Source organism: Ochotona curzoniae, unplaced genomic scaffold, assembly GCF_017591425.1.
Source record: "Ochotona curzoniae isolate NIBS_2020 unplaced genomic scaffold, NIBS_Ocur_1.0 contig_4501, whole genome shotgun sequence".
Lineage (NCBI taxonomy): Eukaryota > Metazoa > Chordata > Mammalia > Lagomorpha > Ochotonidae > Ochotona > Ochotona curzoniae.
The window spans coordinates 1077513-1101589 of NW_024466307.1; the positions used below are offsets into that span (position 1 = coordinate 1077513).

Below are 24077 nucleotides of genomic sequence, written 5' to 3' on the forward strand. Positions count from 1 at the left end.
TGATCTCTTACCTGTCTTACTTTTTGTACAATTAAGAGTCAGTGGTTGTAACACTGGCACTTGTTCATAAGAAATACTTGCTTGACAGACACTAACTACTATTAATACTGCTATGAGGGTCCAGTTTTTAAAATATGGGCCTAGCATATTCAGATAAACTTTACCTGTACTAATCGTTCCTGGAAATGACATGTTTCATCTCAAAGTGTCTTTGCTCATCCCAGCCCTGCGCTGTGCTGTTTGCCGAGAGAGGAGGGCTTGGCTCTCCAGTCATCTTTTTTCTTTCAGATGTATTCTAGCACCTTCCGAAATGAGCTCTTGCTACACACTGAACTCGGCTGTCTCAGAACAGTGCAAACAAAGCAGGGTGGCTCCCAGTCACACCGCAGGGCCGTGATGCTCTGTTGACTAAGAACACGCCGCTCCACCACTGCCTCCCACTAGCGTCCAGCCTGGCTGTGGGGATGCCCAGCTGCCACAGGAGCGGGACTAATGCAGACGCTCACTCTTCTTGTCCCAAAGTTTCCAGCAGAGCTCCACCCCACACCGATTCATTACCTAACAGAATTTTTACAACTCTCATCTCCCCTTGCTTGAAACACTGAAGACATCATATTAACAGTTCTCTAGTAACATTGTTCCTGGGAGCAGCAGAGATCTCACACCCCAGCCCCTGGCATCAGCCTCATCTGGCTCTCTCCACAAGGATCTGCACACGCCTCCGCAGGGAGCACCCTGCGGGCAGGCCTGTCTCCACCTGGTGTTCTGATACGGTGCCCAGAACACAGTCTTCTTACCAGTGAATGTCAAAAGAAAAAGGCTGGAAAACCTGCAATGGGAGCTCAGGGGCTGATTTCATCCTGAGGAGTCAGAAGTCTGAAGTTGGACAGTCCACCAGTGGGCCTGGCTTGCTCCCTGTGCATCCCCAGCATGGAGCCCAATGCACAGGGGGGCAGAATCTGCTCATGGCACAGCCATGAACGGATGGAGAGAGCGCCACAGCCCACCAGTGAGCCTGCTGGAGACCTAGGGACAGTCTGGGTCTCCTGGGAACCTGGCACCTCCTCACAGTCAGCCCCATGGGCAGATCTCTGAGAACGGCCGGTACCAAGCCAACTTGTAAGAAACGTGCCGCAGCACAATGAGGTGTCACTCTGCTGTGCAGAGATCTCTTCAGAGCCCACTTGAAGTATCGCTTGGGGGATGAGCTGGAACTAACTCCTCCAGGACAAGTCTCTTGAATGTGTCCTCAAGGGACACAGTGGGATGTCTCAGGGTCCTCTGTGGTCTATTCCTGGAAGAAGGCTGCCCACTGGGTGCCCCGCAGCCAGCAACAGGCTGGTGAGTCTCAGCCCTGAGTTCCTGAGGGTGTGTCTCTGGGGGCCAGCTGGGCAGCCTCTGGAGTGCTGACCTCTGAGGCTGCTGGCCCTGCTGTCCACCTGGCCCGGGAAGACTTGCCTCCCATCTTGCTTCTCCCTGCCAATCCTGACTGTTCCTAAAAATAAATGAGAAAATCAAACATTTGCCTTGATGAGAAAATAGCGCTCTCTCATTGACATGTCCTCACGCCCTCACTGAGGTTATTTAGTTATAGTTTTTAGGAGCTGTTTTTACATTTTTAATTATTTTGTAGAGTTAAAAGACGTAATAATGGATAACTGCACCATACATTAAATACTTACGGGTATGTTGTGCCTTCTGTTATAATATAAAATCCATCTATTCTGGTTGATGGGTTTTAACCTCACACAGAATACTTTAAACTCCATTTGGACTTGTGCCTACAATCACCTTAGCAAAGTCTCTTAAGTAACTGCGCACAGCCTAATTAGTATGCATTATCAATTAACAAACTTAATAGCCGGCAGATTGATTAGATCCTCTGTTGCAGGGGCAGAGCTGAAGCGAAGCAGAATGAAAAATCATCGCACGCATACCCTGCCGCTTTGTTATTTCCTCTGGTCCCTCCCTCTCCTGCACATTGCTCTAATTAATGCATGCATATGGCTCCGCGGAGCTGCGTGTCTGCTCAGCGGGGCTCTCCCCAACAGAGGGAGGCTGGGGGGCCCTTCTCTTTGGGGGCGCCTTTCCTTGCCCTCTACATGGCGCTGTATGGTTAAGGGTGCCGCTCCCAGCCCCACTATCCTCTGGAGGAGGGAACGGGGCAGGAACACGAAGGGCACACTGCCCCACCTCACCGAGGACTGTGTGGCAGCCATCAAGTGCTTCCAGCAATTCTTTCCAAAAAGAATGGTACCAATGGACCGTCCTGTTCCATCTTGTCTATTTTTGATGGACTGGAAACAATGTGAATAAATGAGGGAAAACTCACATTCCCTGAATGCAGAGATCAAGCTAAGAGGAGTTGCCACCTGCACTGTTCATAAAACCTTCCATAAACATTCCACACAAAACTCTAAAAAGACTCTGAAGACATTTCCAACACCATAAACAGTCACCTTGCCGTGCTGGCTTGAGTTTTATTTTTCTATTTGAGACAAAATAATGGCCCATGTCCTCTTTTTATTTATTAGCGTTCTCTAGCATATCCCTGCTTCCATGCAGACATTTGCATTCAGGCACTCAGGGTGCGGAGCGAGGCTTTGAAATCTGCTTGTAAGGTCCCCATGTTTGGAGCTTACTGCTGCTTCCCTCCACGTTCCTCTCAGGGACCTGGACCTGACTCGCCTTCCCCTGACTCTCCCCTGCCTGTCTGACCCCAGCTCCTGCCCCGTCCCCCTGTCCCAGCCACACGGCCTTCTCACTGACCCCAGCTCCTGCCCCGTCCCCTGTGCCAACCACACGGCCTTCTCACTGACCCCAGCTCCTGCCCCGTCCCCTGTCCCAGCCACACGGCCTTCTCATCCTCCTGGAGCAAGCAGAGCTCGTCCTGCGCAGGCTGCAAAGCACGCTCCTCAGCTTAGTTTGCTGTTTCTTATCCCTGAGGCCTCAGCTTAAACATTCCTGCCTTTCACCTAAGGCAGAGTAATGCCCCCACCCCCTGGTCCCCAGCAATGCCCCGACCCTGGTGTGCCATGTCTGTTCTATGACACATGGATTTTCCATTCTCACATTCTCCGACCTCCTGCTTCCACCTTTAGTGTCCTGAGCCCTGTAAGGACGCGGCTCTTCCTGACACCAGTGGTCTTGCAGGCTTAGTTGTGGATGGACACGGGATGTATTTCCTTTAAGGAGCTTTCTAAACCTCTTTTGAGTGGAAGCGTGAGCTAAGGCAGAAGCAGGCATCAGGGTGACTGTCAGCAGAAGACTGAACTCAGAGTAACACCAACATTCACCATGGAGCCCATGGGGAGAGAGGTTTAAACAGGGCCTGGCGCAGTAGCCTAGTGGCTAAAGTCCTTGCCTTGCATGTGCTGGGATCTTACATCAGCACTGTTCGTATCCTGGCTGCTCAACCTTCCATCCAGCTCCCTGCCTGTGGCTTGGGAAAGCAGTCGAGGACGGCCCAAAGCTTGGGACCCTGCACCTGCGTAGGAGACCTGGAGGAAGTTCCTAGCTCCTGGCTTCAGATCAGTGCAGCTCCGGTCATTGCGGCCACTGGGGAATAAATCACTGGACAGAAGATCTTCTCTCTCTCTTCCTCTCTCTCTATCTGATTTTGCAATAAAAATAAATAAATCTTTAAATAAAAGAGAATAAGTAGATGGCTGAAGCACAGGTGAATGGATATTCATCATCAGCAACAGGGAAACAAATCAGACTCAGTGAGACACGCACTTCATGTTCACCAGGATGGCTCTAGCTTGAAATGTGGCTAATAGCAAGGTCAAGAATGTGTCAATGCTTAGCGGCTGGGAAAGCAAAATGGGGCAGTCTCTCTATGGATGGTCCTCAAAACCCAGAGAGCTGCCCTGTGACCCTGCCATCCTCCTACAGAGCCAGGAGCAGTGGAGCCACATGTCCACACATCCCTGGGGCCTCCCAACCCTGGATCTTCTGCTTGCCAGAGCTACTGAATCCAGCCTGACATGACTTGCACCCAGTCCAAGCATTTGCCAATGGGTGTTGTGGCCAACCCCAGCAGGCCTGCATGCATTCTGGCTCCGTGTGCACCAGCAGATATGGCAGCCTATCCCAGCCTGGCCCACACCCACACTCCAGCCCACATGCTGGCCCCAGCGCTACAATCCTGCCCAGATGGTCCACCTCCAGTCCCAGCTCTCGTGCTCACCAGTAGAAGCAGGAGCATCCCTGAAGTTCCTCTACCAGTCCCACCTTTGTCCTAGGTCTTATATGCACCAGTGGGTGCTACAGGCCAGTCTGGCTTGGCCTGTCCCAGTCTTGGCCTTCACCAGCAGATGTTGCAGCCTAGCCCAGCCTGGCTTACTCTCAGCCCTGGCTCTCACGGGAACCAGCGGGTGCCACAGACTAGCCCAGCCTGTTTTGCACCCATTCAGACTCTTGCAAGTCAGAATGTGGCACACCCCTAATGTGGCACACCCCTTCACCTATTCCACACACATGCCAATGGGTGCTGTAGTTTTGCCCAGCCTAGTCCACACACAGCCCCATCTTTCCTGCTCCCCAGAGAGCCTATGGCCTAGAAGGAGAGTTACCCACTTCAAACCCTGGATCTCATGAATGCCAGCAGGTGCATTCAGTCCAGGCCTCTTCATGTCCTGGCGGGTGCTGCAGCCTAGCCCAGACTGACTTCCTCCCAGCCTCAGCCCCAGCAAGTGTAGGGTAGGTTCTTGTCAAGTGAGTTCTGTGGTTCAGCCTGACTTAGCTTCGCAGCATAAACTAGTAGGTGCCACAGCCCAGCCTGATATGGCCCACCCCCTGCTCTGGCACCCATGGGCAGGTACTATGACCTAGCTCACCTCACCCTGACCCTACGTCCCCAGTCCAGCTTGTCCTTTATTTCTGGCACTGTCCTGGCTGACAGAATCAGCAGAGCATTCTAGCCCCGCCTTCCCCACTATCTCCCACCTTGCCCTGACCCTATATTCCCAATACAGTTTGTCCTCTACTTCTGTCAGTCCCCTTCTAATTCCTTATAACGTGTCATGATCTTACTTCCAGTTTAGTGAAAGGAAGGTAATTTTCAGATACTCTGGCAATATTCAAGATCTTTTCACCACAACAATAAGATCAATTTAGCTATTGGGGCAGCTGCCTCCTGGAGCCTCTGCGGTTGCTAGTAAGCATGTAAACCCGGAGCAACGGCCATCCTTAGCAATGGGCAGGCTGGTGCCCAGACTATGGTCATAAATCTCAATTTCCTACCAGAAGGAATCAGTGTTCCTTGCAGAAGTGGTTATACAAGGTGTCTCTGGAACACCCTGGAAAGCAGGAGACAAGAAAGGCTTCAAAGACAACCAAGGTCTTTTCCAAAGGCCCAGGAACCAACGTAAAGTGTCCAAGCATCACAAACGCACCGAAACACAAGCACAACAGGCACAAAGATGAGGACCTGGGGGATGGATGGGAAGGTGTCCAGGAAATTGGGCAGTGAAAGCACCAAATGTTCGACCTGCCTGTTCTGTTCCGACTGTACAAGTAGCAGTGGTCAGAGAACCGCAGCTAGCAGATACAGAAGAAACATCAGAATTCTATCATTATTTTACAACTTCTTAATGACACAGTAAATGCAAACGGCTATTTCCAAGGGCTGCTGAAACCATCAGGTGAAAGAGCTGTGGGGAACTGTGCAATGGCTCAGGCTGACAACACCGAACCTACTGCAGAGCTGTAAAGGCGTTAACAGAGAGAAGCAGACACGGGCTCCTGACATAATGCAACCCAAATACTAAGTGTCAGGACTGTAACCTATAGGAGCAAAACAAGCAATGCCAGATGCTCGCCTCTGAGGACAGTCACTGCATCAAAGGCAATGCAATCTGGGTGGAACAGCCCCTTTCCCAGGCGGAACGCTTTCCCCTCTTCACTAGTAGCATACACAGAGAATGGCCGGACATACAGGGAGGACATACATGGAGAACGTACAGGGGGAAGGGGCTCATCGTCCTGTGGTGTGAACACAGGGAGGACAGACCAGGCTGAGCAGTTTATCACTGACCACAGGCTGTGCCAAGCACTCTTCACTAATACACTCTAAGACAGAAACCATGGCCACGTCCATCTGACACAGAGCTGATGCAATGCCCCTTGCTCAGCCGTGCACCTGCCGAGCCCTCGGTCAGATCTGCTTCCTGTCTGCAGCCTCCAGACCATGGCCACAGCTTGACCAGCACCTCACAACTGCACCCAGTACTGCATGTGAGGTCCTGACTCAAGCCCCAGGAGTGTGGTCACTCTTGTTGCCCCTGTGCATACACTGAGGTCCAGAGTGACCTGCTTGGGCTCCACAACCTCACCTCTGAACCCCTACCTGCCTCCAGCTCCGCGACACACCTCTGGCCCCCACACATTGTTACTCTTCGTCCTGTGAGGGTAAAGATGGTGGCATTTGGCAAACAGCCGTCCATCACCTGGAACGCAGCCACTGCCCCTTCTGTAGAGCCTCGTTAGCAGTGGCTGCTTCGCAACCCCCCTCCCCCCAGGTCGCTGTGACACAGCCCCCGGCAGGCCACCTGTCAGCATTCTCAGCATACCTCAACTTGAGTCAGCAGGCTCTGGCACACTGGAGGCCACTGTCCAGATATGAGTCAGCATGAACAAAACCAGATTCCAGCAGGAGCTACTGCTGCTGCAGCGCCATGACATCATGACAGACTCCAGCCCAGAAACCCGTCCCACTCGGAGGCAAAGAAAGGACAAAAGTGCTTAACCATGCTTATTTTTATGGTGGTATTTGGTTACTACCGTAAACGTGTGGGAGAAAGGGGGTTCATTTCCACTTTCCACTCTCAGTTTTGGGAGGCGGTCACAATCCAAGGTCCAACGACAGTCCCATCCTGGCCTGGCATCTGAGGCGGGTGGCTCACAGCAGAGCAGCATGCGGTGATGCAGCAGCCTGGAGCTCACCAGGAAGTACAAGCCAGGAGCAGCCTCTGTGATCCCATCACAGACCCGGCAACTGCCTGCCCACCAACAGGCTCTATGGACACCCAAGCTGTTACTGAAGTTGTAACACCTTGTTTCTTTCTTTGAATCTAGCAACTTCCCTGCCAGCTTCTTTGAAGTAACAAATAACCACTCAAACATTTCTTATATTTTAACAATGCTGATGAAATATACCTGTTCTCTTCAGTGTTTAATGCAAATGAGCCAAATTGGGAAAATGTATGTTTCCACCTTAATAGAATCAATGTCTCCCTTTTTTCATCATCCCTGTCTCTTTGTTTTATATCATCCACTCTTGATTCACACACACACACACACACACACCTTTCTAAATTCACTCTCTGAGCTGAAGTTACTAACCCCTTATTCTCTATCTGACACTAACTCAAACAGCCTTGAAACAATTATCCTCTGGGCTCCCTCCTGAATTGCCTATGCTTTAATGAGCTCCCACTTAATCTCCTCTTGGCCAGGAACACCACTCTGCATAGCTAAGATCCCTGAGTCCCCCGTGGCTTCCCCGCATCTGCTGAGACCTCCCCGTCCCCATCTCTTACAATCAGGTGACTGCAGTTGGGCATCGTGCAGGACCCTGGGCCCAAACGCAGCTCCCCACAAAGTGCTCACGCAGCCCTACAAGGAGCTCATGGACTGTCTATTTGAAATGTTGGTTTCCTTCTTCCCCCATTTCATCAATCCAAAACTCTGGCAGTCCCGGACACCTAGGAATGAGCTGTGCATCTTCCAAGGCCTCCAGGGCATCTACATCCTGCTGGGCTCACTTGACAGAGCAGGAGGCTGGTCCTGCAGGAGGAAGCCAGGATAAAAGAGACCTTGGAGGGTGTCTGACAGGGCTCCTCGGCCTACTCCCCGCAGCGCCTCCTTCCAGGGAGAAGCTGGGTCTCCTGCAGAGGAAGTAAAGCAGATGGGAGGAGACAAGCCTGAGGAGTTTGGTGCCTTTGGATCTGGGAAGATCTCCAGCCTGCCATGCAGCGGTGGGGTGTGGACAAGCCTTCCCTAGGACACCACGCCCAAAGCGGAGTGAGGGGAATGAGCACCCTGCTGGCTGGCATGCAGGAAGGAGGGAACACCCAGTGAGCCCCGTGGGGATGAGGCAGCAGCAGTGGGCTGGGAAGCAGAGTGATGGGGAGTGGATGAGCACCCCGCTGGCTGGCATGCAGGAAGGAGGGAACACCCAGTGAGCCCCGCGGGGATGAGGCAGCAGCAGTGGGCTGGGAAGCAGAGTGATGGGGAATGAGCACCCCGCTGGCTTGCATGCAGGAAGGAGGGAACACCCCAGTGAGCCCCGCGGGGATGAGGCAGCAGTGGGCTGGGAAGCAGAGTGATGGGGAGTGGATGAGCACCCCGCTGGCTGGCATGCAGGAAGGAGGGAACACCCCAGTGAGCCCCGCGGGGATGAGGCAGCAGTGGGCTGGGAAGCAGAGTGATGGGGACTGGATGAGCACAGCGGCCATCGGGTGTGAACTAGTGAATGGAAGAGCACACACTCCATCTCTAACCCTGCCTTCCTTAAATTTTTATTTAAAAAGAAATCAATCATTTTTAAGAAAAAAAGAAACAGCTGAAAGAGAGACTGTAGCTCTCCTCAGAGTGCTTCTAGAGATGAGAGGCCACTGTGGGTGACACAGCATGCAAGGCTGGGGCTGTGGGGGAGGCAGCCTCCTCTTCTCCCTGACAGACCTGGCCTTAATCAAGAGAAAGGAGGAGGGAAAGCTTATTAATGACATATTCCAGTAGCTGATATTGAACCCAGAAACAGCGAGGTCAATGATTTATTTTTCAACGCAAAAATTCTCTTTATATTGACTATTTTGCCCTCAGAAATGTCAAGCCATTTATTCTATTGCTAAGGTGTCCGTGTGTTCAATGGAAGTTTTTCCTTTGAGATGTTAAGAGACAGCAACCCTGAAAGGAATCCGTTTTCCTCCTTGTGCTACGAGTGAGTGTCATAGCAGGGCACACTCTGAAGGCCACAGGACCAGGGCTAAGCGGAGCAAGTTCTCTCTGTAAGACTCAACTTTGGACAAAAGTTGATCTAACTTATCATTGATCAAACTTACCAGAAATCAACCAATAGCCAATGAAGCTGTTCTCTCAACCAGGCCATGAGACAGGGGACACTCCAGTCAGATCCTGGCACCAGCTTGCTCACTCAATGGCAGCTCCTCATGCTCACTGAACTCACATCTCGGTCCATCCACCAGCGACAGCAGAGCCAACTTGGCCAGAAGACAAGTCAAGAGGTGGAGGAGGCGCAGCCCCTGGGTCTCGGTGCCCAGGGCCCCCGAAATGTCTAACAGGATCCCAGGGTGCAGCAGAGGCCACACACAGGCAAGCCCTGGGCAGCTGTGCCACTCCTGAAAAACATGTTCCAGTTGCTTAAAATAACATGAATTCTCTAATACTGCGGTCCATGTGGAACATAGCAATTTACTGCTAGTGATCTGGCTTCCTGCGTCACGATTCCGTAGGTTAGGAACTCACAAAGGACAGCAGCAGAACGCATCTCCACAATGTGATGCCTGCAGCCTCAGCTTTAAAACTGGCAACCCACGTGGGGTACCAGTTAGAGTACTACTGCTTTACTTGCAAACTGACTCCCTGTTAATGTGCCTGGAAAGGCAGCAGAGGGTGGCCTAAAGGGCAGAGAAAGCCCTGTTGGACCAAGTATCCAAAAGGTAACAGTGTAAACAGAGCCTGGAGTGGCGGCAGCCAGGGAAGCCTGTGTGTGTTTTGACGGCTTTCCCCCCAGGAGATCTCGGCCAGCTCAGGTCTTCTTGGCATGGACATCAGGAGGAAGACTTGAGAGCAGCTACAGCAGCAGGACCCTCAAGGGGAGGTGTCACGAGAGAACACCAGCAAGAGTGCGAGCACCAGGTTCTGCCAGTGAACTTGGCCACATTCCTGATGGCCACGGGACTCCTCGCCTACACACCCCGCGTGCCTGACAGGATGTGAATGATGAGCGAGCTGCCAGCGGCTGTCCCGCCAAGGCCATTCTGGTCAGGGCCGGCGCCGTGATGCAGCCAGTTTCAGCCACTTCCAACACCAGCACCCCACACAGTATGGCAACTCTGCAGAGTCGGCTCCCTGCTAACATACCAGGGAAGGCAGCAGAAGACGGCCCAAGTGTGTGGGAGACCCAGACAGAGCCTGTCATTCCTGCCTTTGGCCTGATTCAACCCTAGCAGGCATGACCTTCTGGGAAGGAACCAGAAAAAAAGAGGGAGGATTTCTCCATCATCCTCTGCTTCTGACGTGCTGTGCTTCAAGTAAGCAGATCTTTTTTTTTTTTTTTTTAAAGATTTATTTTTATTATTTTTTCATTGGAAAGGCGGATATACAGAGAGAGGAGAGACAGAGAGGAAGATCTTCCGTCCGATGATTCACTCCCCAAGTGAGCGCAACGGGCCGATACTATGCCGATCCGAAGCCAGGAGTCTCCCACGCGGGTGCAGGTTCCCAAAGCTTTGGGCCTTCCTCGACTGCCTTCCCAGGCCACAGGCAGGGAGCTGGACGGGAAGCGGGGCTGCCGGGATTAGAACCGGCGCCCATATGGGATCCCGGGCGTGCTAGGCGAGGATCTTTAACCACTTGCGCCACCGCGCCGGGCCCCAAGTAAGCAGATCTTTTAAAGCAACAAAATACAGCAACTTTCAGAGGAACAAGCCAGCATCCAGAATGTTCCCAGTGTACCACTCGACATCCAGGCTATGATCCGAATACATAATAGTTATCTTAGGAAAAACGTGACCCAGACTGGGGAGACAATTAAATCAGTGACGGCCAACGCAGAGATGGCCTAAACACTGGTGTTAGCACAAGTCGTTTCAAACAGCTTTACAACTATGCAAGGGAACACAGAGGAAAATCTTAGCACAGAAACAGCACCCATTAAAAAGGACCCATTAAATAGAACCTCCTAACAAAGATTTATTTATTTATTATTATTGAAAAGGCACATTTACAGAGAGAACAATCTTTCATTTGCTGGTTCTCTCCCTAAATGGCTGCAACAGCCAGAGCTGAGCTGATCTGAAGCCAGAAGCTAGGAGCCTCTTATGGGTCTCCCGTGCAGGTGCAGGGACCCAAGGCTTTGAGCCGTCCTCGGCTGCTTTCCCAGGCCACAGGCAGGAGCTGGATGGGAAGAGTGCAGCTGGGCGGGACAAGAATTGGAACCCATATGGGAGTCTGGTAGCAGTCAAGAGAGGACTAGCTAATTCAGCCATCGCATCAGATAGAACTTTAATCTTGAAAAACAAAATACCTAAAACAAAAACCCCATGTTTAGAATAAAGATGACAGAGTCAGCAAACTTGAAGATCATTCAACAGGAATTGTTCGTTCTAAAGATCAGAGAGGGAGGGGCCTGGTGCGATAGTCTAACAGCTAAAGTCTTTGCCTTGAACTCGTCAGGATTCTATGTGGCCACCGGTTGTAATCCCAGCGGCACTGCTTCCCATCCAGCTCCCTGCTTGTGGCCTGGAAAGCAGTCTAGGATGGTCCAAAGCCTTGGGACCCTGTACGTGCATGGGAGACCCGGAAGAAGCTTCTGGCTCCTGGCTTCAGACTGACTCAGCCCTGGCTGTTACAGCCACTTGGGGAGTAAATCATCAGACAGAGATCTCCCATTTCTGTCTCTCCTCCTCTCTGTGTATCTGACTTTCCAATAAAAATAAATAAATCTTTTTTTTTTTTTTTAAGAAAAAGGGAAGGTGGCTGCCTGTGCGTGGGCCCCTCACAGTGCTGCCCACTGAGTGCCTGACAGGGCTGCTGGTCTCTCTCTCCACCCAGGTGAAGTGCCACAAACTGTAGGACTGGAGAGGAGCATCCTGAGAGCTGACAGGCATGTGCTAGACATGGTAGGCACGGCACTTGGCTTGTGAAACACAGGTGTGGCTGCCGGCTGTGTCTCCAACTACTTTTGTCTCCACCACAGTGAAGCAACAACCGTTAGCATAAAAAAATATTTGTATTTGGGCAACTCTTCGAGGCCCCAGGAAACCTGCGAGGGGCAGTGTTCACTTCTGAGGAGGCGTCATCTTCATGAGCAGGTCACCACACAGCTGTTCTGGGGAGCGGTGCTGCACGGGGCAGGAGCACCCACCCCATGCAACCCCCACCTGAGGCCTCCCCTCCAGGCAGCCTCACCAGTCACCATGCACGTGCCATCCATGGAGGAGACCCCGAGGCAGCTGACAGGAGCCCTGTCACAGCTCTCTACCCCAGCCCCAGTTTCCTTGGCTTGCATAGCAACCAGCAAGGGGCTGCTGCCCGTTAGCTCTACTAGCCAGCCAGGCCCAAGGCTGAATCGAGGAGGACACTGTAATAAGTGCCCGAGCATCTCCCTGCTGCTGCCTTAGGCCCACTCCAGTGCAGCTCCAGATGTCTCCTTCCAGAACGCCGGCCACCAGGCGACACGGACCCGGCTCCCATGGAGAGGGCCGTGGAGGATGCCAGCTCGGCAGCACGGTGGATATGAGCACGAGCTTCGTGCCGGACTTCTGTTTGGAGTGCAAAATCTCGACCGTCCCACTTCTGGGACCCAGGAAAGTTGCTTAATGTAAGTGTCCGCTTCCTTCCTTGTGAAATGCAGTGTTAATCACAGCACCAACTCCACAGCTGTGAGGAGCCAGGGCACTCAAGCACCTGACTGTGAGCGTACTGCCCTGGCATAGCCAGTGCTGCCCTGGCATAGCCAACTTTCCTGCTGCGGTTATTTCAGGGTGAAGTCTCAGCAAGCCTGTGCTGCTTGAGCAAAATACCAGAGATGCAGGTCTACAAAAACGGGTGTCCGGCTGCTGCCCGTGAGGCCAGCGTCCCACACGAGCACTGCTTCTGGTCCCAAGGGCTTGACTCAGATCCTGTTCCCTGCCAACGTGCCCGGGAACGGAGCAGAGGATGGCCCTGGTCACCTCCTTGGGAGACCCAGATGAAGCTCGTGGTTTCCACGTGAGCCAGCCCTGGCCACTGGCACCATTTGGGGAACAAATCAGCAGGTGGAAAATCTCTCTCTAACACACATAAACGTACCACTGCCTCTTAAGATTTATTTATTTGAAAGGCAGAGTTACAGAGAGGAGAGTCAGACCCACTTAACCTGCTATGCCACAATGGTGGCCACTCACATAAGTAAACAAACAAATCTTAAATTGAAAAACTATTGCTCACAGATGTGGAGGCTGGGAAATCCCAGATTAAGGCACTGGGGAGGGTCTACTTCCCACACCAGCCCATGTGGGAAGGCAAGAGGACGAGAGGGACCTCAAACAGAGAGAGGGAGGGAGAGAACCCTCACCCCCCAAGAACAAGCCGGGTTTGGTGGTGCTGGGGAAAGGTCCATGACTTCATCATGGCTTCACCAGCCCTCATCAGACCCCACTTCCTGACCCGGCTGCCCTGGGCATTGTGTTTCCAACACAGGCTTTTTGAAGGGCACATTCAAACCCTAGCTGCCGCTGATATTGCACTTGGAACATGCGTCCAGGGCAGCAGCCTTCTGAATTGCTGAGTAAGGAGGGGCCCTCAGTAAGCGGTCACTTCGTGTCCTGCCTATCTTTCGGCTTGACCGCTCTCGCAATGAAGGGGGTAGATGCAAGACAAGCGATTGAGTAGGAAATGCCCCCGTGACTATCAGTGAGACTCCCACCTTCCGACACTTGAAGGTTCCCAAGTGGGGACCACGGATGGGGGCTCTCAGGAGGGACTCCGCAGAGCACCTAGGCACTCCTGACAATGACTATGGACCAAGGGTGTGTGTGACACCAGCTGCCCCCAGATGAAACACCCGGAACTATAGCCACCTTTATCACCACTGAACTGATTTACAAAACTCAAAGAGGGCATGGAATTCCTATGAACTATAAATTAGCAAATTGCTTTTTAATCTACCATAAAAGATCACTTTGAAAACCGGAGGTCTGCTAATTCAATCCTGAACACATTTACCCAATGTGCGCAACGCAAGAGGAACCCTTAACGGCTGCACGCTCAAAACTGACCTCAGGTTATCACAGCGTCCACTCCAGGCATCGAGTGGCCAGAGAAGACTGGCCCTGCACTAACACTTGCTGTAGTGAGTGCAATGGCCTTCCCACCGGACGTGCTCATCACACCTGCTTCTACAGGCAGCAGTGAGGGCAATGACGGGCACTGAATCTGCAGACAACTGTGCCCCAGGTCATCTGTAGTCTCTGGCGGAGGGGGACAAGGGAGGGAGAGCCACATTGGCCCTGTGTAGTTGCCAAGGGTCTAGGCCACATCACCAACACGGGTCAGACAGGTCAGCAGACTCGGACTTGAGTGCACAAACATCCCCCGGGCTCTAGACTCAAAGCTGTGCCCGCCCTCACATCCTGAGGCAGCAGAATGGAGCTGAAGAGACATTTGTCATGAATGGAAGGGGATCTGGAGAGTACACTCAGAAAAAGCCAAAGTTCAGCGACTTAGCAAATGCCTCTCCACCCGGTAAGCTGCTCAAGTACTTAGGCCACTTCACAACCTGAGAGCGTACACGTTTCCCTAAGGGCACTGTGACCTTGGTCGACGTCCACTCCAAGAGTGGCCCTGGCATGGCTGCACCAGTCGCAGGTTAGCTGGCAATGCAGAGTCCCAGACCCTCTGCATTCCAGCAAGATCCATGGGTGACCCGAATGCCCTGCAATGTTTAAGAAGTCAGGCTCGGCCCCTGGCCCCGAGGTCTTCCGCAGTATGAGAAGCTGTCACTTGCAATGGTGCTGTGTCCTTTCAGAGCACTCATTCCACTCCCAGCTCCCTGGGAACACTTCACAGAAGACAGTGGAAGACAACTCCAGCTGTGGGAGACCAGATGTGGGAGACTGGAGCCCCAGCCAGTATGGCCACTGGGGAAGTGAACCAGCAACGGGAACTCCTCCTCTGCCTCTCTGCCTTTCCAACAAATCTTATGTAGATACAGACAGAGATAGACAGAGACATAGACAGAGATAGAGACATAGAGACAGAGACAGAGACCGAGATATAGAGTCAGAGACAGAGATAGAGAGATAGAGACAGAGACAGAAATAGACGGAGATAGAGACATAGAGACAGAGACAGAGATAGAGAGATAGAGACAGAGACAGAGATAGAGATAGAGATAGAGATAGAGACAGAGACATAAATAGAGACAGAGATAGAGACAGAGACTAAGGATATAGATATCTCACTACAAAAACCCTGGGGTCACAGAAACAGTCATACTGTTTCATCTTGGGGTTTTACAGTTCAAGATTTGGGCTGAGGTCCAGTGCAGGTCCAGTCTGGGGATGGGTGGCTTAGCTGCAGCATGGCCCCTGTCTGGGCCCTCCACTCTCCCCACATGGCATGTGCTGGGGCAGTTGCAGCTGGTGAGGGCACTGGACTGGGTGATCAGTACCCGCCATCTCTGCAGAAGGTGGTACCCAAGCCATTAGACGGCTTCCAGGAGGCTGGTTTCCACCAGATCAAGCATCCCAGAGACACTGCCCAAATCAACACAGGGGGACAGGGACCCTCATTCTCAGTGAGACAAGAATTCGTAGGCACCTCCTATCTGCCAGTTTTTAAAGATTTATTTATTTTTATTTGAAAGGCTGATTTTTTTTCAACAGAGGAAGAATGAGAGATACAAGATCTCTTCTTTACATCCGCTAGTTGACGCCAGTGGCGGAAATGGTCAGCTGACTAGAGTCAGGAGCTTCTCCTGGGTTTCCCATGGGGTATAGGATCCCAAGGATTTCCGCCGTCCTCTATTTCTTTCCAAGGCCATTAGCAGGGATCTGGATTGCAAGTGGAGCACCCAGGACAGAAAATTGACACCCGTATGGGATACCAGCACCTTAAGATGGAGGATTAACCTGCTGCACCATTGCACTGGCCCCCATAGAGCTTATTAACTATGCCTGGTGAGCACTCAGGTTACAAAGCAAACCAAACCAGTCCACGAGTAAAGAGTGAAATGAAGAGAGGGCTAAGCTGTGACTAGAGGCTGAGGCGAGGACAGGCTGTACGAGGGGGTGGGGCTCATAGCAGCCCTGGAAGATGAACAGGTGCTGGGGAAGAAGAAGGGGGAGGGGTCTCAACAGAAGAGGGCCTGGTGTGGTAACCTAGTGGCTAAAGTCTTTGCCTTGCACGCCCAGGATCCCATATGGGCACCAATTCGTGTCCCTATGGCCCTGCTTCCCATCCAGCTCCCTGCTTGTGCCTGGGAAAGCAGTGGAAGACGGCTGAAAGCCTTGGGACCCTGCATCTGTAGGGGAGACCCGGGAGAGACTCCTGCTTCCTGGCTTCAGATTGGCACAGCTCCAGCTGGTGCAGGCACTTGGGGAGTGAACCAGCAGATGGAAGATCTTTCTGTCTCACTTCTCTATATCCTTTCATCAATAAGAATAAATTTAAAAAAATTTTTTAAACTTCTTTTTAAAGACTTATTATTTTTTTTTTTTTATTACAAAGTCAGATATACAGTGAGGAGGAAAGACAGAGAGGAAGATCTTCTGTCCAATGATTCACTCCCCAAGTGAGCGCAACAGCTGGTGCTGTGCCGATTTAGAGCCAGGAGCCAGGAACTTCTTTCCAGGTCTCCCACACGCAGGCAGGGAGCTGGATGGGAAGGGGAGCTCCTGGGATTAGAATCAGCACCCATATGGGATACTGGCACGCTCAAGGTGAGGATTTTAGCCACTAGGCCATGCCGCTGGGCCCCAAGTTTTAATCTTGAGTACAGATTTGCCAAGTACAATTGATTGGCCTTTCCAACAAAGGTTGCCTAGGCCATCCAACATTTCCCACAGACTCACCATCATGCTAAGGGTTCACAGAAAATTGTCAACTCTGAACTAAGTAATACGGAGTGATTTGTTTCAATCCAAGTTATAGCCTACGTAAAATGGATGGAAAATTCTAGGCCCTGCTATTCCTCCACCACAGCTGGGATTATTATAGCCACTCTGCAGAAACCGGCATAGCCCTTGAGCACATGGAAATAGACATAAACGCCTGTCCAATTTACTTGAAAAAACTACAGAGAGGGAGGGAAGACACAGGCCGGAGACAGACAGAGGGATCTTCCACCTCCTGGTTCACTTCCCAAATGCAGCTGTAACGGCAGGACTAGGTGAGGCTAAAGCCAGAAGCAGGAACTCCACCCAGGTTCCCCACTGTGGGTGAGCAAGTGCCAGGCTAAGTCTCGGCTTACTTAGCCTATGTGGGAACACAGTTTCAGTGCATGTCTAGAGACTTGAGGCTCCCCCTGATTTTGGCGAAAGCCTTGAGAACCCTGTGGACCCAGGCTGTTGGCAAGAGGTCAGGGCCCCCTGGTATTTCCCTCCCCATCACTCTCTTCTGGTAATTTGGGTACTTTCCAGTAACTTGGTTGCCTCCTCCCCTGCCCACCCCAGCCCATACCCATCATGTGATAAACTTGTGAGAGTCTTGTAATAAACAACTCCAGGAAGCAGTGGGTTGTGTTAGGCTACACAGTGCCACCTGACAACGTACATGACGTAGCTAGGCTTATAATATATAATGATGATTATATCTAGTAGAAATATTGCTACTACCCTGAGGCTTATTTCCTCTGGCCCCGCCTTATATATGCCTCTGCTTGGTTGCTAATAAACAGACGGTTCACCTTAACTGTCTCCAGTACTTCAACATCGAGGATACCGTCGCCTTACAATGGTCCCCGGGTGGGTATCCCACAGCCGAGATCCCTACAGTCCACGGGCGTGCAGGAGCCCAAGCACTAGGGCCCCCATGCACTGCGTTCTGGGGTGTATTAACAGGGAGTGGGACTGGGGAGGAAGCAGCTGGGACTGAAAAACGTGCTCACATAGAACACAGGTGTTACACAACGTGGACTAGCCCACTGCACCAGAATGCTGATCCCATTAAGGAAAAGCCCCAAAGGCAGGAAACCAACTGGACATCAAGCTAAGTCCCCGATTATCTAAAAAATAAATATGAATAGATAAAATATTGGAAAATGGTAAAATGTTAACAGATTGTTTCTTAATTGTGAAAAATGACTGATTTTTCCCATTATTGCTTCCATATTTTAGCAAGTTCTCCATAATGGGCATGTATTATTATCAAAGCAGTAAGAACCTGAGTGACTTAACGATCTGTTTTGATTTGCCAAGAGCCTAAGAGAGCTCAGCCTGCAGCTACTCCTTCTTGAGCTCAGTTTTCACACAGCCTTGCTGAGCCCCATGCTTGCCGTGTCCTGACCAATACCGGCCTGTTCTCCGACAGGTTAGAAAATGGACCGTACCAAATGGGCTCTTTCAGGAGCACAGGTCCTGGGGTTCTGGAAACAGAGGCTGCTGTCTCCCGGCCTGGTGCAACCTTCTCCTTCCAGAAGATGGTCATTGTCACCCCAGGCCGAAGTCCGTGACAGTGGCCGTGTGTGTGTTGATCTTCACTCCTCTTTGGGTGCAAGTCTGTAACTAGAGGTTCTGCTAACAGCTCTTTCACACTAATCAGGTCAAGGACAAGCTGAGGGTGAGAAGCACGGAGCTGGCTGCCTCCTGGGAGCTGTCCTGTGCCCTGGGCCTCCTTTCCATGGTGCTCATGAAGCCCTCAGAGCCCCTTCCTCAGCCAGGGAGCCCTGCTCCACCACCTGTCGTGCACAACTGGCCACTCAGCCCTCCCTTCACTCTGCTCTCCGGTGGTGGCAGCAGCCGCAGTGCCCCACTCCTCAGTGGCTGTTCTCAGGGTGTGAACCAGGTGAGCTCTGCAGCCCTCTCCTCCTAAGGCAGAAACCCCACACTCAGCAGCAGGGGTGTCCTTGGCCACTGGGGGTTACATCGCCGCCTCCTGCCAACCTTGTTACCACCACGGCAGCCATCAGCAGCAAAACCTAGGATCATTTCTGCAGGGATGCTGAGCAGATGTGACATCCTTGTCAAACTCCTATGCTGGGGTCCAACCACTCTGTGACACCTTTACCATTCTAGAACTGTGCTCCTGGCTGCAGCAGACAGCACATGTTGACTTCCCCAGGGGAAGCACCCATGCAACCTGGGCTGCTCTGCACATTGGGCTTTCCTGCCTGCTCCCTACAACCATGGCTCTCCAGGCGCTGGGAAGCCACGGTGAGGTCTGAAGGGTGTTACTGGGCTTCCCAACACAAGCTGTTTTGTTTTGTTTTTGTTTTAATTTTAGATGATGTTTACATAGTCAATCAGGGTGGGAAGGATCTAGGGCTAGGGAGAAGTAGGTATGAACATTGCTTCCAAGCTTTCTATTTCTTCTTCCCATTTCTGGGAGGAAGGGAGAGAAAAGGGGATAGGCCATACCCAGCCCCGCCCACCATCCCAATACCCGAGGATGGGGAGTAGGTTGGAGAATCTGGGTCTTTCACTACCCCTGGAATTCACAGTAAGTACTTGGAATTTGTTTCTTGCAGACAATACACTCCCTCTTCTCAATGAAGTGGTGTATCTAAAAAGAACAAACTACGGGGATAGTGTCTGGACCAGTAGTTAGGAGCCCACATCCCATATGGGACTACCAGAGTTCCCTTCCTAAATATGGCTCTTGAGCCCAGGTTCCTACTAACAGGAGGCAGCAGATGATGGCCCAAATAGATGGTCCCTGCCCCCACATGAGACAACTGGATGACGTCTTCAAAACACTAGCTTTCATCTGGCCTGCAAGGAGTGAACCAGCTTATGTGGGAACATGCTCTTTCACATTATAATATGTATATTTACGCATAGAAAATATCTCTGCCTCTCAAACAAAATCTAAAATGAAACAACAAGTGACGAAAACAACTACTGCAACATATCCTTGTGCACAAATGGTTAGAGCAGCACGGGTCACTGGAGCAGAAGATGGAAACACTGCAGGGGTTTAACCACTGGAGGAAGGAATTAAACAGAATATCTTACACACACACACACGACAAGGGGACTTCCAAGAGTTTATGGACAAATGAATTATACATAAATTAACTTCAGTACAAAAGTTTTTTGAAACCCATAAATAGTTTATTCATCATTCTTAAAAGACTCATCTATTTACTTAAAAGAGATATATACAGAGGGGAGCCATGCCCCAAAGGCCAGGGTTGGGCCAGGAGGAAGCTAGAAGCCAGAAGCTGCATCTGGTCTCCCATGTGTGTGCAGAGGATCAAGGACCTGGGCCATTTTCCACTGCTTTCCCAGGCACATTAACCAGGTGCTGGGTTAGAGCAATCGAGACAAAAACAACACCCATACTGGATGCCACTGCCGCAGATGGTAGCTTTAGCCACAAGCCACAAGGCCAACTTCAGTATTATTTGCAGATCCCTTATGTGAATGGATAGATATTTTTAAAATTATTTCCCACAAACTTTGTGAAGTATCCTCATGCAATGGCATATCAGCAGCCCTAAGAACGGGCACGGTAGTGTGGACCGATGCACCTGGAGCAGGTCCAGGGCAGGAAAGCAGCAGACACACCGGCTGGCCGGGAGCTCTCTACAATTTGCCTCCTGAGAAACCTGCAGGACAGGCCAATGCACAGGCCGAAGCAAAGGGGTCGGGGGAGAGCACAGAGTCTTTTCTTTTGAAGGAGCCGGACCAGGGAGTCACACCACACCATTAATATACTAAACACCCGTCAACTGTGCACTTTTAAAGGGCAAATTTCACCCCAGGAAACAAAAATATAGTCTATAAAGCACACTGAAAAGCCTAATTAGCACATCCCAGGAAGGAAGCAGCCTCTGAGAGTCTACCTACGGAAGGACAAACTTTAACAACAAAAGCAAATAAAACACCACAAGGCCTGTCCTTCAGGATGGGGATTCTGAAGGGGCTGCAGAAAACCACGCCGAGCTCTGCCCAGGCCACCACACACATCACTGAACTTTCCTCCGAATTCCGTGCACAGGGCTCCAGCCCGCCCTGCATGCCTGGGTGAGCCTCTCTCCTAACTCCAACCTAGAGAGCCACCCGGCCATCAGGCTATCAGGGTTCTCTGGGAGCTCAGGGGAGCCTGTCTAAAGAGAAACTTCCAGAACACCCTGAAGTCAGCTCAGCAGAAGCATGTGTAGAGAGACGCTGGTACCTGACAGAACCTCAGGCTATAGGGCCACCCTCCATCCAAGAGGGGACCTGCCACCCCCGGCCCTGAGGGACCTGCCACCCCCGGCCCTGAGGGACCTGACACCCCCGGCCCTGAGGGGACCTGCCCTCGCCCCCCCCCCCGCCCCGAGGAGGGGACCTGCCACCCCCGGCCCTGAGGGGACCTGCCACCCCCGGCCCTGAGGGACCTGCCACCCCCGACCCTGAGGGACCTGACACCCCCGACCCTGAGGGACCTGACCCCCCCGACCCTGAGGGACCTGCCACCCCCGACCCTGAGGGACCTGACACCCCCGCCCTGAGGGACCTGACACCCCCGACCCTGAGGGACCTGCCCTCGCCCCCCACCCCGCCCCGAGGAGGGGACCTGCCACCCCCGGCCCTGAGGGGACCTGCCACCCCCGGCCCTGAGGGGACCTGCCACCCCCGACCCTGAGGGACCTGACACCCCCGACCCTGAGGGACCTGACACCCCCGACCCTGAGGGACCTGCCACCCCCGACCCTGAGGGACCTGACACCCCCGCCCTGAGGGACCTGACACCCCCGACCCTGAGGGACCTGCCCCCACCCCCCACCCCGCCCTGAGGGGACCTGACACCCCCAGCCCTGAGGGACCTGACACCCCGACCCTGAGGGACCTGACACCCCCGGCCCTGAGGGACCTGACACCCCCAACCCTGAGGGGACCTGCCACCCCCGGCCCTGAGGGGACCTGCCACCCACACCCGGCCCTGAGGGACCTGACACCCCTGACCCTGAGGGACCTGACACCCCTGACCCTGAGGGACCTGCCCCCACCTCCCACCCCGACCCTGAGGGGACCTGCCCCACACTGGGTCATAGCCACACGGACACGGATTTCAGGCCCACACACTTCAGGCGTCTCCCAGCTTCCACTGCCCCACACTCACCTGGCCGGCTGTCCGCAGGTGCCCCGAGGGCAGGCCTGAGGGAGGCTCGTTTAGTAGGAGCGCCTGAGCCGCTCTCTCCCGCTGCCTGGGCCGGCCCTCTCACAGGCCCTGTGCTCGGGGCCACGCGGAACCGCAGGGCAGCGCGGACACAGACAACTTGACACGTGACACACGGGTCCCAGCGCGCCCCCTCCTGGCGCCGCGCCGCCACCACACGCCCAGCGCCTCGCCGCAACGACGCCCTGCGCCGGGAGACGCCCTTCCCGACGCCCTGCGCCCGGAGCGGCCCTTCCCGACGCCCTCTCCCCGGAGCGGCCCTTCCCGACGCCCTCTCCCCGGAGCGGCCCTTCCCGACGCCCTGCGCCCGGAGCGGCCCTTCCCGAAGCCCTCTCCCCGGAGCGGCCCTTCCCGAAGCCCTGTCCCCGGAGACGCCCTTCCCGACGCCCTGTCCCCGGAGACGCCCTTCCCGACGCCCTGCCGCCCTCCTCCCGAGGCCGCCCCTCTCCGTGTCCCGACACCCCTGCGCCCTCTCCCTGGCACCCCGGAGCACCAGCTGTGGCCGCGAGCCAGTGCGATGCCCACTGTGGGCTGTCGAGGCCCAGCGGACGCCACGCGTGTCCCGGTTCACCGGCTCACTGCGCATTCCTAGTGCCCTCCCGCCTCTCGCCCACGTGTCCTTCGCATCCCATGGACACACAGTGAACACCTAAACGCCGTCACTCTTGCACGCTTGCCGAGAGTCTGAAGCTAACCAGCCAACCTCAGGCTGGCAGGGTCCTGCCCACGGAAGTGATCCGGAACCCGCACAGAACGCTCGTCTTGCCCACCACACGCGTTTGCGCAGCGTCTCTGAGGTGCTGGAGCTGCTGTGGCCGCTGGGATATTCAGCCACCCGGAGATAAGATGAAACGCACGTGGCTTTGGTGCCTGCAAGGTGGATTCCGGGATCCCAGGATCGGCCTAGAACCAACATCCCACGGACACCGAGGAAGGAGTCCCCTGGCTTGACAGGTTGGGTCCCCCGTATGAGCCGCTGCAGTTGAAGTCCATTCTGTTTTCTACACACTCATACTGTTCTTAGAACCTCCCTCTGGCTTCACTTCATCTCAATCAACAGAGAACTCCCTGCGAGTTTGGAAACATTGTTTATCCCTCCCCCGGTGTGGGAACCTGGTAGGGTGCAGCTTCACTCAGCACTGAAAACAGCTTTTCTTGTTTTTCCTTTGCTTTCAAAATGTTCTTTGGTGTCTTACAGGGCTTTTTTTTTTAAAGGTTGCTTATTATTATTATTATTACTATTATAAAGGCAGAGTTACATAGCGAGCATAACAGATGGAGGTCTTCCATCCACTGGTTCACTCCCTGAATGTCTACAACAGCCAGAGCTGATCTGATCCAAGCCGGAGACAGGAGCTTCTCCCATATGAAACGCTGATGCTGCAGCCGGAGCTTAATGTGCCCCACCACAGAGTTGGCCTGAAGCCATTGCTTTTTAAGTTCACCTGGGATGCAATGGACACTCCCCACCCCTGGGACACAGCCCTACGTGTCTGGCATAGTAGCTAATATTTGATTTATAACCACTGGCCCCCAAAGATGTTGACTTCAACACATGGGTCAAATACCCTTCCCCTAGTGTGTCTAGGTGTTCTGGGAGGCACCTGTGGTTTCCGAGTTCACTTGGGGCTGCTGGCCAGGGGTAGTCCCAGACGCTGTATCCAGCACTGGACAGCGCTGGCTGTCTCATCCCCTCATCTCCCCCTGGGCATCCCCCACCTCAACAAAAGCTGTGTCCACTCTCCCAGGAAGGCACCAAAGCCAGAGCTGCATCCCCACCCTGGAAATCAGCAAGATGGGTGAGGCCCCACACCCACACGATGCCTGGAAAGACAGGAAGTCTCCCTTCTCGACCTTGCTTCATGTCTCGCGTCCCCAGGGATAGCGTGTGAGGTCAGCTTCGGCCCTGGGACCCTGCGCGGTGCGGCCCATGTCTGGAGCCGCGCAGCCTCCCCGCCTCAGCCGAGCAGGGCCTCGTTTGCAGTCAGTTCGCTCTGCACTGATGTATATTTCATTGCCCA

General features: G+C 53.2%; 1 long non-coding RNA gene across 1 annotated transcript in view; it reads right to left on the reverse strand.

Annotated features, from left to right (window-relative positions):
- The window catches only part of LOC121160284, an 85386-nt gene extending 63348 nt beyond the window's left edge, over positions 1-22038 (reverse strand). The window contains exon 1 of the long non-coding RNA XR_005884527.1: positions 22000-22038. This is a non-coding gene — a long non-coding RNA (uncharacterized LOC121160284). The remainder of the gene's footprint in view (positions 1-21999) is intronic.
- Between the last annotated feature and the right edge of the window lie 2039 nt (positions 22039-24077).